The sequence below is a fragment of the Dromiciops gliroides genome, chromosome 6 (genome assembly GCF_019393635.1).
Source record: "Dromiciops gliroides isolate mDroGli1 chromosome 6, mDroGli1.pri, whole genome shotgun sequence".
Lineage (NCBI taxonomy): Eukaryota > Metazoa > Chordata > Mammalia > Microbiotheria > Microbiotheriidae > Dromiciops > Dromiciops gliroides.
Genome location: NC_057866.1, coordinates 139,544,347 through 139,559,837, shown reverse-complemented (window position 1 = coordinate 139,559,837; position 15,491 = coordinate 139,544,347).

Genomic DNA, 15,491 nt, shown 5'->3' with positions numbered 1-15,491 from the left:
TAATTAGTTGCATAATCTTGGGCAAGATACTCAACATTTTAGGGACTGTTTCCTCATATTCAAATGAGAGAAGTGAAATGGATGATAGATCCAAATCTCCATCAATTTTCAAAATCTGTGATAATCTGACTAATCTTGGATGCCATTTTTTTAAAGTCAGAGGTTTTTAAACTATTTTTGTGTCATGGACCCCTTCTGATAATGTTTTTTTTTAACTTTTAATTAAATGCAAATTTTTCAATGAATTTGGTGAAAATGAAAATATAATTTTTTTTCATTGAAGTTCATCAATCCCCCTAAAATCTATCTATGAGCCCTTTGACCCTAGGTCAAGGACTCTTCCTTTAAACAAGCCAAAACCTATCTGATGTCTCAAGCAGGTGAGTAAACATTTACTCTATACTTTCTTTCACCTGGTTAGTACACTAGCCTTTCCCTCATGAGCTCACTCTTCCTTTGTTTTCAACATCAAATAATCCTTATTAAGCAGATTCCTGTATTCTGTTCTAAGAAAACCAAGATAGACACCACTGACTTTACAGAATCTTACATTTTTAAACACAGCCCCAAAAGGGAGAGAGAAGCCTAAGAAAAGATCTACCTTCCAGGCAGCATTTATTCAACTACTTGAAACAGAACAATGTTTACTTTTATATTTTTATCTAATGGCTTCAGAGTGCTAACTCTTTAGCCAGATGCACTGATACTTTAGCTCTGCAGCAAGGAATGAATGAATCCTTGATCTGATGATGCTGACGGTATTTAAAAGAAAAGATACAACAGAATGCCAAATTAAACTACTAAACATTCTGGATAAACCTCTGAAACTAAGGACAAAGACTCCTAAACCTTGGACTACAATAACAATTCTTAATGAAGAGGAAATGAGAGGAAAGAACCAAGAGACATTTTCAATTCTAGAAATGGGAGTAAGTTCCATCCTGTTATTAATGACTGTTTTTCTATAATAGTTTTTTTTAATGTATTATCTTCTACTAAACAATGCTATTTTTAATTAGGTGTAGTACAATAAAGTATCCTATATTATAGAAACCAAACATGAGTCTAGATTTTTCATTTTTAATAAATTGTAATTTAACTAGTCTAAAATATTACTACAAAAATGCATCATTAATTAAAAAAAAAATTGACCACAGGAGGTTTTTGTCCCATTTGTAAAGAATACTAAGATAATGAGCAAACCACCATGGGATGATTTATGATAATCTTTCTATTAACTAGCATTTATTAAGCACCTACTATGTTCCAGGTGCCATGTTATGCTCTTTAAAAATATTATCTTATTTGATCAGTACAACAATCCTGGGAGGTAAGTGGTATTATTATTCCCATTTTACAATTGGAGAAACTGAAGTAGATGAAGATTAAGTGGATTTTCCAGGATCACACAGCTAGTAACTATATAAACTTAGATCTTAAATCAGATGTCTCTAACTTCAGCTGGGGCACTCTATCCATTGCATCACCTAGGTGCCTCAAAAGGCAAAGTTAGTCCTTTTTCTCGGTGAGTTTACACAATAACTGAGGAGGCAATATTCAAACAATTATGTACAAACAAGAGATATACAAGATAAATTGGAGATAACAGAAGAAAGGCTTTAGTATTAAAGGGAACCCAGAAAGCCTTCTGATAGAAGATAAAGCCTTAGCCAAGACTCAGAATCAGGGGAATGCAGGAAATGCAGGAAGATTAGATAAGGAGAAAGTTCCAGGCTTTAGGGATAGTCATAAGTAAATATTCTCAGAGGGAGGAGATGGAATTCTGGTGCAGAGATCAGCAAGAGCGGGTGGGTTAGGGGTGATAGCCAAATGTATGCTTATCAATGTCTGTATTTACTTGCATTTCCCTTCTTGCCCCCACCTCCAAGTGCTTATTTACTTAGGAGATTCATTTTCTCCTTCTGATCCTATTCAACTATGTTTTCTCTTGTGATGCTTTCCCCTATCTTTTACAATTAAGTTAATGGGAAAAAGTCATTCTCTTTGGGGTTTTATGTTTTATCAAAGGATTTTATTTCCCTTCCTTGTGTTAGTTAAAGTACATATGTGGTGGTAAATATAGACTCAATTTCCTTGGATCACTGTTATAATGGGATACACGGTTAAAGCAAAAGGCCCCAGTTGTTAGGTGTTTGTTTTTTAATCACCTAACCAAAAAAATAATTGCTAACATTTACATAGAACTTTATCTGTATCTTATTTTGTCTTCACAACAACTCCCAAAGGTAGGTGCTATCATTATCCTCATTTGACAGATGATAGAACTGAGGGACAGAAAGGTTAAATTGATGTGGGATGGAATTAGAGTCAAATTGATTGTGAGTCGTCCCAAAAGAATTACAAGACTCAGTGACTCAGTTTCCCAAGTTTTATTGCAATACTGTGGGTGACCACAGGGAGAGAACCAGAATAGTGTAAAGGTATCTCTTGAATAGGGAAAGGAAAGACAGTTATATTTATAGTATGGATAAATTGATTATCAGTCTCATAATAATCTCCACCTTTGGGAGGTACAGCAGAGGGCCTATCCTAATTTTGAGTTCCTGGGGTCCTAAGCCAACCCCCAAGGTGGATACCTTTTTCAGTGGAGGTGTGTTTTAGGAGTTTACATGTCATAAGGTGAATCTAGGGACAAATTTGGCCTTTTCTGCACATGTCTCTTTCTGATTCCTATGGCTAGTTTCAAAATATCTTCATTTTTCATTTATTTTGAATCTAAATTTCTTTAGCCTATCATTTTATCATTATTTTAGTTTCAGGTCTTCATGGCCTATGTTCCCATTATGGGTACTGATTTATGTGGGTAAGAGAACTTAGCATGCTGACTTGTAAGTTATCCATTAACTGGGGTCTGAATCCCTTTTAGAGGTAATATCTAAATTAGATCTTGGACCTTAGGTTTATCTATTAACCCCTTTTTGCCTCCTACATGTAAGAATTGATTTGGGGGACACCACCTTTAGCTACAATTAAGATGACCACCATGCTCTCCCCTGCTGGGCCCTCAGGCCACCCGTGCCTCCTGGGGTTGGGGCCCCAGGGAGGGCCCAGGTTCCTGGGGGATGGGCTGCCCTGCCGCCGGGCTCAGGGACCTTCACTATTGAGAGGAGAAAACCTCAGTCATTCCTGTACAGCTCCCTCTAGCCCCCCACCAAGGGTACGCAAGGAATCCCCATGTCCCAGCCGGCCTTGGGCATGGCCCCTAGAAGTGCCAATGAATTAGCTTGGGGTGTGTGGGTGATCAGCCCCAGTTCCCTGTGAGAGAAGGGTTTTATATTCTGGAGCAGGGGGTTGTAGAGGGGAGCTATGGAGTGGAGAGGGAGCAAGTGACCATGTTGAGAGAAGAGATTACAGAGGCAGGAGAGAAATGCGCAGGGGGATAGGAAGCAGAGAGTCTGGTGGGTAGAGTTTATAGGTTGTATGTCCTACTTTTCTTTGTCCTTATTTCTAAGTTTATTCTTATTAATAAACCCTGTTTTTTGCTTTTACTGAAAGGAGACTTTTTAATCTCATTTCTTGTTAGTCTGGGAGAAGCAGTTGGGGAGGGGGCAGGCCCTTACAGATTGGCCTGCATGGGGCTTAACGAACCTGGGGGATCTTTAAAAAAAAAAAAACAGATTGGAAGCTCCAGCCAGGAATTTACAGATTGGCAAGGCAGCTAAAAGCTTACATACATCAAAATGACTCACCTCATGGTCACAGTTAGTTAGTGAGTTTCTTAAGCACATTTCAAACTGAGGTCTCTCTGCTCCAAGTCCAATGTTCTCCTGACTCTGCTGCTATTTCTTATATGGAACAGGATGTATTTTCATCTTCTCCCTTTTTGCAGTTCTCCCAAATGAAAATCATTGGATCCTAAATTTAGAGCAGACAAGGACCTCAGAAAAAGTCCCTTTTACAGATGAGAAAACTGGGTTCAAAGAGGTCATGTGAAATGTGAACTACTGTTTTTAAAAAGACTAATCTACCATGACTGCACATAAACTGAACACAAATGAAGAACCCTTGGAGATTAGTTGAAAGGTGAGCTTTCTCTGTCAAACATGTCACATACCTCTACTTTCTTAAGATGAGCACTACTTTTGCCTTGAAAATTTTTAAGTCCAACGAAGAAAAAGAAACAGTGAAGTCTCCAAGGCATAGAAAGATAGGTTTATTGAGAGAGGGTACCTGTCTCACAATAAAGCCTGTCTTAGGTCTGGGACCCAAAGACCCTGAGCAGTACCAGGAGATGGTACTTATACCAATCTTAATACTCGAAAGCAATACACCCTAACCCTTTAGGAGCAACCCTTTTAGAGCATATTGCTGATGGCACAGACAAAAAAATACATTGAAACATAAACATGAGCTTTGGGGGGCGGTGCCTGATCTTGGCTGGCAGTTTGCCAGCTCTGCACAAATGGGGTACAAGCTAACAATTTTATAAACATTATCTTTCTAAAGTAAAATGGTCATGAGTCTCAATGCTGATTGTTTCCTTTGACTTAGAAGAGTTGTGGTTAACCACAATGGACCAAGGGATGTTACAACAAAGCTGGTACATGACCCATATTGAACAGTTGAAATAGAGTCAAAGAACATTGGTTATGGTACATGGAAGGACAAGACTGAAATATGCACAGAAAGAAACAATTTACATATCTAGAGAATACTTAAACATATTGAACCACCATTTATCTCATATTATACTGATTATTATCACAGTTAAATCACTTACATCTAAGGGGTAGGGAAAATCTCACTAACACATTGACCTAAATTTTCACAGAAAGCGGAATATTTCTAGAGGAATTGGTATAACGTAGGATTCAGAACATTTTGACTCCATTATGACAGAGAATAAGCAGAGTGACTAGGTGGTACAGTGGGTAGAATGCTGGGCTTGGAGTCAGGAAAATTCATTTTCCTGAGTTTCAAATATGGCCTCAGAAACTAATTGTGTGACCCTGGGCAAGCCACTTAACCCTGTTTGCCTTAGCTCCTCATCTCTCAAATGAGCTGGAGAAGGGAATGGCAAACCACTCCAGTATCTTTGCCAAGCACACACACACACACACACACACACACACACACACACACAAATTGGCATCATGAAGAATCGGACACAACTGACATGACTGAACAACAACAACAATGAAGCATAAACTGTTGGTGCAACTAAGCAGCAGCAACTAAACAAGAAATTCTGTGTGAGTGCTTATTCACTCTAGATTTCACTTCTTCAAATCCTAGGAAATCCTTTTCATTCTCATCAGGTCAATAGTATGCTGTGGCAACTGTCTCTAGGTCCAACCATTTACAGAATACATATGGTTATGAAAGGTGTTCACAATTTGTGGGATTGCCATTTGGGAAAAGGCTTCTTCCCTTTGATGCTTTGATGAAAGAAGCTCTTAGTTTTATAATTAAGCAAGGAAATGCATAAAGGAGCTAATGAGAGTTTTGTTTTTAAATAAAAATAGGGCACTTCTTTCTAAGCAAGGAATAATAATTTTGCTTAGAAAGGTAGAGGCACAATCAAATAAAATACCATATTAAACTCTATAGGTGGAGCACAGAGTTTTGATTATGAAGATAAAAAATAACAAATGTCATTTGGGGCAAGCATTCAACCCAAAACAAAAACAAGGTCTGTACAATTCACTGACACAATATCAATTATAGCCCAATCCAGAAAAGGGCAATATGACAGACACATGCATCCAACTATCCCATCAAGAAAGTCATAAGAAAAATAAAGTAAAACAAGGTTGGGTCTATTGCTACGTTGCCATCTCCTGGTCTATGTAAACAATAGAAATAATTAAAGAAACATTCAATGCAACAAATATTTTAAAAATACATATTGTGTCAGATGTTATCAACTCAGAAACAATAAACAAAAGCATAGTCCATAACCTCAAGAGGCTTAAATGGTAAAAGAAGTTGAAAAGCTGAACCGGAGAGATGTGGTTATCCTCTAGAGAGAAGAGGGGCATAGTGTAGTCCTGTAGCAGTGTTGGGAAATGATCTGAAGAGGTGAGAATTTCAGAGTAGATTTCATTTTACAGAATGATGTTTCTGGAGATGATGCAGTATAGCAAAGTCACCAGGTGGAAAATATAGTCAATTCCCTGGGCTATCTACCTCCTTAAATGGTAGAGGATATGGGAGTGGCTTTCTAAGTGTCTGTACCTTATCCTTTTCAATCAGAGGGAATGAGGAGCCTTAGGGGCAGAGGATACTGAGGTGTGAGTCTCTGAATTGTTTTCATTTTGAAGAATGATGAATTTTTAGCCTTAGCAAAGTCCAGGAAAGGAGTCAGGTTACAGCAAATTCGCTAGGATTCTCCTCTATGTCAGGATGCTCTGATTCTTCCGAATTTTCTTTTCTCAATCTTGAATGGGGAATGTTGATGAGAGAAAATAATTGTATTTATAATAAAGCAAGACTAGAGAGAGAGAGAGAATGACCTTAGGGTACAAGTGAATAATAACTAATATTTACATAATGCTTTTAAGGTTTTCAAAGCACTTCAAAAATATTATCTCATTTGATTTTTGTAACAATTCTGTGAGGTAGGTGCTATTATTATTTCCATTTATAGATGAGGAAATTGAAAATAAGATAGGTTAAGTAACTTGCCCAGGATCATAGAGCTAAATGTCTGAGGCAGGATTTGAACTTAGGTTTTCCAGACTTTAGGTCTAGCACTCTAACCAATGAGAGACCTTTCTTTCTGTGTAAGGATAGCCATATGTCTAGATTATAATCTCCATGAGGGCAGAGACTGTCTTCTTCTCATTATCTCCTCATTGAATCCCAGAATAGTGCTCTGTATACTATGGCTTAGTAAATAATCACTGAACTGAATCAAATTGATAGATATTATAGGTAGACCTTTCACTGAGTGTTGGCTTGCCCTGTAAACTCACAAATATGTTAGACTTAAAATGACATAGAAGCATTCTTACAGATTGATGCCCAACCTCATTCTATAAACATTTTTTTGAGGAGCAATGAGGGTTAAGTGACTTGCCCAGGGTCACACAGCTAGTAAGTGTCAAGTGTCTGAGGACATATTTGAACTCAGGTCCTCCTGAATCCAGGGCCAGTACTTTATCCACTGTACCACCTAGCTGCCCCTATAAACATTTCTTGAGAAGTAACACCTAGCATAGGCTTGGCACATAACAGTTGTTTAATAAGGGCTTGTTGATTGAAAGCCTATTAAGCATTCAATGCATTGTGTTAGATGCTGCAGGCAACAGTTCCTGCCCTTAGTAAGATTATGCTCCAATGGAAGAGATACAACATTTGTATAAGTAACTACAATACAAGGCAGAATGTTATCTATAGCATGAGAATAATAGCTAACATTTGTTTAGAGCTTTAAGATTTACAAATACTTTCCATATGTTACCTTATTTCATCCTCATAAAACTCTGTAAGACAGGTTCTATTATTATCCTCATTTGAGAGAGAAAGAAACAGGCTGAGAGCTTAAGTGTCTTGCATAGGATCACACAAGTAGTGTCTGAAGCAGAATTCAAAGATATTTTTCTGACTACAAATTCATGACTATTACTTTGCCACCTAGAGGTACAACAAAAACAGAAACAGATCCACCTGGAAGACCAAGGAGCTGTAGTGGGGTGGTGTCATTTGAGTTTACCTAAAGAAAAGGGGGTAGGACTTCAAATGCAGGAAATAAAAGGGATTTCAGATAGAGGGAATGGAATAAGCCAGGTTGAGGAGGTAATAATTCACAAAGTATGTTGAGAACATAGTGAACAATCTACTTTGGCTAGAACAATAAAAAATATATTTGGAAATAATGTGAACTAATATTGGAAAGAGAGACTGGGATCAAAGAGTAGAGGGCTTCAAATGCCAGCCTAAAGAGTTAGGCCTTCATTCAGTGAACAAGGTTGAATACTTGAAGAACTTTCAGCAAGGCCAGGAATGCCAATAGCTATGCTTTAAAGGGATTAGTCTGAGATGTATTAGAGAGGGGAAGACCTGGAGCCAAGAAGAGCAGTTGGTAGACAATTGTAATTCTGTATGTGAAAAGCAATGAAATTTTTACCCTCAGTAATATCAACAGGAATGGAAAAGAGAGGATACATGCCCAAGCTATTGCACAGGTAATATTAACAGGGCTTAGGGAACTAACAGGCTATGTTCAGGTTGAAAAGGAAGGAGGAGACAAGAATAAGAATAAAGGTCTTGAGAGAGGTTGGGACTAAAGAAATAATCTTTGAAGTTATATAGAGAAGTGAGAGTTGAAACTATGAAAATAGATGCAATCTCCAAGGGAAAAAGTAAACAGAGAGTAGAGCCACAATAGTTTGGAACCTTGGAGAGTTCCTACTCTAATGATATAATGATGGTATAATAATCAGAAATAGAGGAGCCATCCCTCTCATCCATTGTGATGTAGTAGATTATAGGTGCAGAATATAGGCCACATTGTCAAAGACAATTGGGTTTGCTGAAGAGTTTTTCTAATAATACAGGGGAGAGTGCAGGTACTTAGAAATTACAATAAAGTAAAAAAAAATAAACATTTTGAAAAGCACATAGAGTCAGGGAATAAACTGGCTTGGGGGCAAGATCAGAGTATTTGGCACATGCTGACTCTGATGTAGCAGTGGAATATTTAGATTCATGTTGTGAAAGAATCCTAGATTCGGAGTCTCAAAGGATGTAAGTTTGAGTCCTGCTACATTTCAATAACAAGCATTTCTTAAAGAGTCCTGACTGTGCACGGTGCTATGCTAGGGGTTGATACAAAGCCAAAAACTAAACAGTCCTTGGTTTTAAGGAGGTTCCATGCTACTAGACTGTTTGCTCACTTCCTGTACAGTATGACCTCAAGTAAACCCTTTATTTCCTGTCTCTTTCCTGATATGTAAAAGGAGAAGATAGGACTAGAGAATTTCTAGGGTTCTTTCAAATTTTAAGGGTTTTTTTCCCCTCTTATCCAATGACACACAGAGATGTCTAACAAGTTATTGGAAATTCAGAACTGGAGAGAAGTCAGAACTAAAACAATGACATTTTGGTATAAATGTAAGGAGCTAGGTGGTACAGTTGATAGAGCACCACACCTGAAATCAGAAAGACCCAGGTTCATATGGGTCCTCAGATACTTTCTAGCTGTGTGATCCTGGATAAGTCATTAACTGTTTGTTCCCCATCTATAAAATGACCTGGAGAAGGACATGGCAAACAGCTCCAGTATCTTTGCCAAGAAAACCCCAAATGGAGTAATGAAGAGTGAGACATGACTGAACTGACTGAAAAACAACACCATAGATGTGAGAGAGACAGCGTGGTATGGTTGATATAGAAGGCTGGTCTCAGGAAGACCTTCCTGAGCCAGAAAGAAGAAGACCATAGATAAGCTTTGTCACTCCAGATAAGTCTCTTAACCTCTAAGTGTGCTAGGCAAATCTCTAAGACTGCATGCTGTGGAGAAGGTTCTGTCCTGAAGAGGGATTTTCCATCTCTATCAGGGAATTTCCCATACCAATGAAATAATATATCCAGGCTCTGTCTATATCCTCAGAGGTAAGAGTTGAAGCCAAGAAATAGTTGAGGTTTCCAAGTCAGGGAGTAAAGTAAGGAGAAAAAGAATAGAACCTTAGGAGGGCCTATATTTAGAGGATAGGTCAAGGTAAAAAAATAGTCAGCAAAGGAGAAAAAATGAGAAGCATAAGTCAGAGATATAAGAAGAGAATTAATATTATTAAGAAATCCACCTAGTTTGGCACAGTGAAGAAGAAAAAAAAAAGAAATCCAAGAAAAGAGACAGTACTGAGAAGGATTCAGTGGTGAAAAGTGCCAACTTATATAGAAAGGTCAGTGCAGACGAGGTTTGAACACTTAAAAATCTACTGGATTTAGGGATCAGAGAGTCATTTTTAACTTTGGAAAGAGAAGTTCTATTAGAATAGTAAGAGTAAGAGCAAGATTACAAGTTGCTGGGGATGACTGGTTGTAATTAAGTGGAAACAATGACTAAAAGTAGAAAGATATGACAATAGCCTGAAGATCTAGCAAGTTTAACGTATGGAAGAAATGGGTATATTTTTAAGGGAGAAAGAGAAGAGCTGATGGAGAAGAAAGTTAGTGAAGAGATTAGTGATGTGGGAGTATCTTGGAAGAGGCTTTATATGGATGGGATCAAGAGCACAGGCATAAAGAAAAGGGAAGTACTAGAATTAGAATCAGAGGAGTTGCATTTGGATCATATCTCTGTTTGATTTCAAAAACAAACTCCCTTTCTTCAAGACCTTGATATTCTTACACCTTTATTTTTACCATCATTTTGTGAGATGTCATGGCTTGCTCACACCTATCATCATACATTCATTGTACTTTTAGTCACTTATACTATTAATTTTTTTGAGGTCATACAGTATGACAAAGAGAATACCAGTGTTTAGAAGATAGCTTGATCTTCTGATACGTCAGGGAGATCACTGAAAGTACCATACAATTTTGTTATCACTGTCTTCCTCCCTTTAATTTCTAGGCTCTGGTAACTCTTCATCTATAGCAGCTCATAAAGATACACAGAATGATAGAAGAACTCAACAATATGACTACTTTGCTCATACTCTAAACAATAGTCATTCTACATGTCTTTATTTTTTCCTGTGTGGATTATTAGGTCAATCTTTTTTTTCTTGCTAAGGAAATCCTATACTATTCTAGGGTTTGATGTCATCAAAAACTGGAGCTGTGTAAATCCAAAGCACAATTTGTAATACCAATCTAACCTCTAAATAGAGACATGACAGATAGAAAAGCCGACAGCATTAAAACAACAAAAGGTCCAGGAAGAAAATATCTTTCAAATGTATGGGTAGGGGAAGAATTTATAACCACAGGAGAGAGAGGGTCAGAGAAGATAAAATTGACAATTTGGTTACATAAAATTTAAAAGGTTTTACATTAGTAAAAGCAATGCACTTAAACTTAGATGGGAAATAGTTGGGGGAAAATCTTTGTAGTGAGTTGTTTTTTATAAATGTCTCATTTCCAAGGCATATAAGGAGGTGACTCAAATCTATAAGAATAAGAGCCATTCCTTGAAATGCAAATGGATATAAATATGCAGTTTTCAAAGGAAGACATCAACAATACTATGGAAAAAATGCTTCTAACCACTAATAATTTAAGAAATATATTCAAATAATCATATTTCTGTCATTAAATTGAAAAGATAAAAAAGAAAAATGCCAATTGTTTGAGGAGTATAAGCAAGAGGTATTAGTTGTGTTGTAAATTAATTGAGGCATTTTGGAAAACAATATGTAACTGTGCCCCCAAATTCACTGCACTGTGTATTCTCTTTGATCCAATGGTGCCAATAATCACAATTCAGAGAGTATGAAGAAAGAGGAAAGGGGTACATATTTACAAAAATATCTATACCAGCTGTAGTAAAGAATCAAAATTAATGAATACCCATCAATTGGGAAGTAGCTGAGCAAATTATAGTATGAGAATATAATGGAATAGTATTGTGATGTAAGAAATGGTGAAAAGGAACATTTTTTTTTTTAGTGAGGCAATTGGGGTTAAGTGACTTGCCTAGGGTCACACAGCTAGTAAGTGTTAAGTGTCTGAGGCCGGATTTGAACTCAGGTACTCCTGACTCCAGGGCCGGTGCTCTATCCACTGTGCCATCTAGCTGCCCCTGAAAAGGAACATTTATGGGAAACCTATGAAGATCTGAAACCTGTGAAATGATATAGACTGCTCACTTCAGTCTATATACAAAACTTACATAAATATTGCAACATTGTAAAGAAAAACAACTTCAAAAGATTTAAGAACTCATATCAATGCAGTGACCAAACATGATTCAAGAAAACCAATGCTACTATCTCCTAACAGAACCACTTCTAGGTCTGTTTCCAAAGATGATTAGAGAAAAAAGGAAAAGAACCCATACATTCTAAAATGTTCATAATGGTTTTCTCTGTAGTGGACTACTGTGCTATAAGAAATGATGAGCTCAACAATCTTAGAAAAGCATGGAAAGCCTTGCACAAAATAATGAAGTGTGAAATGAGCAGAACCAAGAGAACACTGTATACAGTAACAGCAATGTTGATTTTAAGAATGGCTTTGAAAGAATAAATTATTTTGACTTATAAGTGTCCAAATTAACTATAAAGGACATATGAAGAAAGATGCAATCTGAATCCAGAGAAAGAACTGATAAATAGAAATATATATGGAAATATATATACACACATACATACACATGTATATATGTGTATTTATATGTATATATGCATATATACATGTATATGTATATACACACATCTATATGTGTCTAACGGTAGCCATCTCTAGGGCAGAAGGGGAGGGGAAAAAGGAAATTTACATGATACTTTTGTTGTATATTTAAAAGGAATAGCAAGTTGTTCATAGTAGATTTGTGGCTCCATATGCAATTTTCTATTTTATTTTATTATGTTATGGAAATAATTTTTTATTCCATAAATTTTAAAATGAAATTAAATAAATTAAGAAAGGAAAGACAAAAAAGAAAAGAAAGGAAAAGAAAAGAAAACAATGCTACTACCTTCTGACAGAAAGGTGATAAATACCTATGTAAACATTTTTTTTAACACAGCTAATGGGGGAATTTGGGGTTTTTGGGGTTTTTTTAACTAGAAAAATCTGTTGTCAGTGTTTTCTTTTATCATTTTTTTCTTTTCAAATTAGATGCTGGATTTGGGGTAATTAAAACCTGGGTTTGAATTCTGTTTCAGACACTTACTAGCTATAAAAACCTGGGCAGCTATATAAATCTTTAGCAGACTCAATTTAATTTCTTTTTCTTTTCTTTTCTTTTCTTTTTTTTTTAGTGAGGCAATTGGGGTTAAGTGACTTGCCCAGGGTCACACAGCTAGTAAGTGTTAAGTGTCTGAGGCCAGGTTTGAACTCAAGTCCTCCTGATTCCAGGGCCGGTGCTCTATCCACTGCGCCACCTAGCTGGCCCAGACTCAATTTAATTTCCATGAAATGGCGATCATAACAATACCTACATCTCAAGGCTGATAGGAATATCAAATGAAATAACTTATGTAAAATGCTTTGTAATGCATATGGTATGTGTAAATGCCATTTATCATCATCATCATTATGATTATGACGAAGTAGGAATGTAGGTATAGAGTCGCCCCCCCCAAAAAAAAAAGAAAAGAGAGTAGTCAAAGTATTTTAATGCATAGGAGAGAATAGAAAGAAAGCTAGAAAAAAATCACAGGCAGGTAAGACATCTTTCAAAATTGCATATATAAAGAGAAAAGCAAGTTGTACATTATAGAGATACATACTTTCATGTACAAGCCCCCTTTTCTGTTTTATCACCTGTATGGAAGAATTTGTTTTATTTGGTGTTTGTTTAATTCAGGGGGTTTTTTGTTTGTTTTTTTAAGAGAGCAATTTGTAGTTATGCTTAAAAAAAAAAAAAAGGAACTAAAGTGTCCACACCCTTTGGTCCTCTGATTTCCCTGTTTGGCTTTGACCCCAAAGAAGCCAATGGCTGACAGATACATTAAGGTAATGGATAATATTATTGCACCATAAGAAATGACGAATATGAACAGTCAGAGAAGCTTGGGAAAATATGAACTGATACATAGTGCAACAAGTGGAACCAGGAAAACAATATATATAGTGACTACAAAAATGTAAACAAGAAGAACAATAGAACGAAACTGAACTTTGTGTTATTATAATGACCAAGCTGTTTTCAGGGAGAAGTTGAAAATATGCACCACCCTCCCTTCATTGAAGAGCTAGAGGACTATGCAAGTGAAATATTGCTTATTCTGTCAGATGTGGTCAATGCACTCATTGGTTAGTTTAGTCACCTCCATCTCCTGCCTTCCTTGGCTTCCTCGGCAAAGAGGCTTCTCCCACTCCCTCCCCTCCCTTCTCCCTCCTTCTCTCTGAGATGCATGGGTATAGTTATTTGTATGATTTTTCCACCATTAAGGTATAAGCTACTTGAGGATAGGGACAGTGTTTTTGCCTTCTTTTGTGTCTCCAGTGCTTAGCATAATGCCTGGTACATATTACACACTTAATAAATGCCTGTTGACTTGACTGTACTTTTAAAAAATCTTTATTACATGGGAATACTTAGTAAGTAGGTGAGGGAGGAATCAGAAACGAATGTGATATGGGGGGGATGCATTAATTTTTTAAAAAACATAATATTTCTAAAACAAATAGGAATTACCCACAAATAAACACATTTCTAGAACCACATTTCATTATCAGGTCTGTAGCTGAGCCTTAAAGCCCAATTTACACTAGCCCATGAATGCCAGGGACTGCTCCAATTGCCTCTGTATGATAATAAGTTCAAGCCGCAGTTCTGCCCCTGTGGCCGGGTATACTAGTGGAGCTGCACAGTCACAGTATCTGGTGATCTTGCTATTATACTAGAAGGCAGCCAAATACCCATTAGAGTTCCTGTAGTTGCTCCTTGGCCCTCTTGTTGTCTTTGTTGTTTGTCCGTTGTTTTCAAAGAGGACTAATGATATTACAGGGTGACTGATGTCTTGACTAATGTGTGAATTGGAATCAAATGAGGCAGAGTTACACAGAGTCATCAGTCTCGTTCTCTCTTCCAGAGTTATCCAAGTCCAGTGGAAAGAAAAAAGTCAGAAAAAGCTGGCAACAGCTTGCAATGGATGACCTTGGCATCTTCCATGTCTGCCAAAGCCTTAATTACCTGCTCCAGCCTCCTTCATGGCCATTGGAAGAACTTGTTCTCCTTAGCCCATTCTACTGGGGGAAATTTTCATATACTTGGGGTAGACATCCCCCCAACTCACCAATGGATTTGTGGCTCATCAGTTACCCTCAACCTGGTTTAGCCCGCCTGCCAAGACAATTTACTGGGGTGTGCCTGCTATGCATGCTACAGTTTCTTGGAGCCACAGGTGAGAGTTAGGTGACAGATGGACAACAAAGGTGGATGAGCAGTCTTGAAAAGGGTTTGGCAAGCCCTAACACCAGAGATACTAGTTTTCCTTAAACACCAATACACTCCTCTAAAGTTACAAAGGAAAAAGAGCTAAGTTTTATTCTTCTACAGTGTTGGTGATGCGGTCTCACAATCACTGACTACAAGAATCATACCCTCCCAGCATAGGCATACTGGAGGGAGTAGGAAAGATCTTAGATTTTTTCAAGGTAATGGCTATCAGAGAAGATCTCTTGTTGCTAAACATTTTTGGTGAAAAATGTGCCTTAAGGCCTTTTGTAACTTAGAGTTGGGGGTGTGCTAAAGCCAGCTGGGACCAGCTCTAAGACTTGTAGCCACCCTATGAGCTTCTCTTTAGAAATACCCATAATACAGGGATACACAAATGAATACAGAGGAAAAGACAGGTAGTCCCCTACACTAATTATTCACAAGTTCAAAACAAAACAGTAGGATT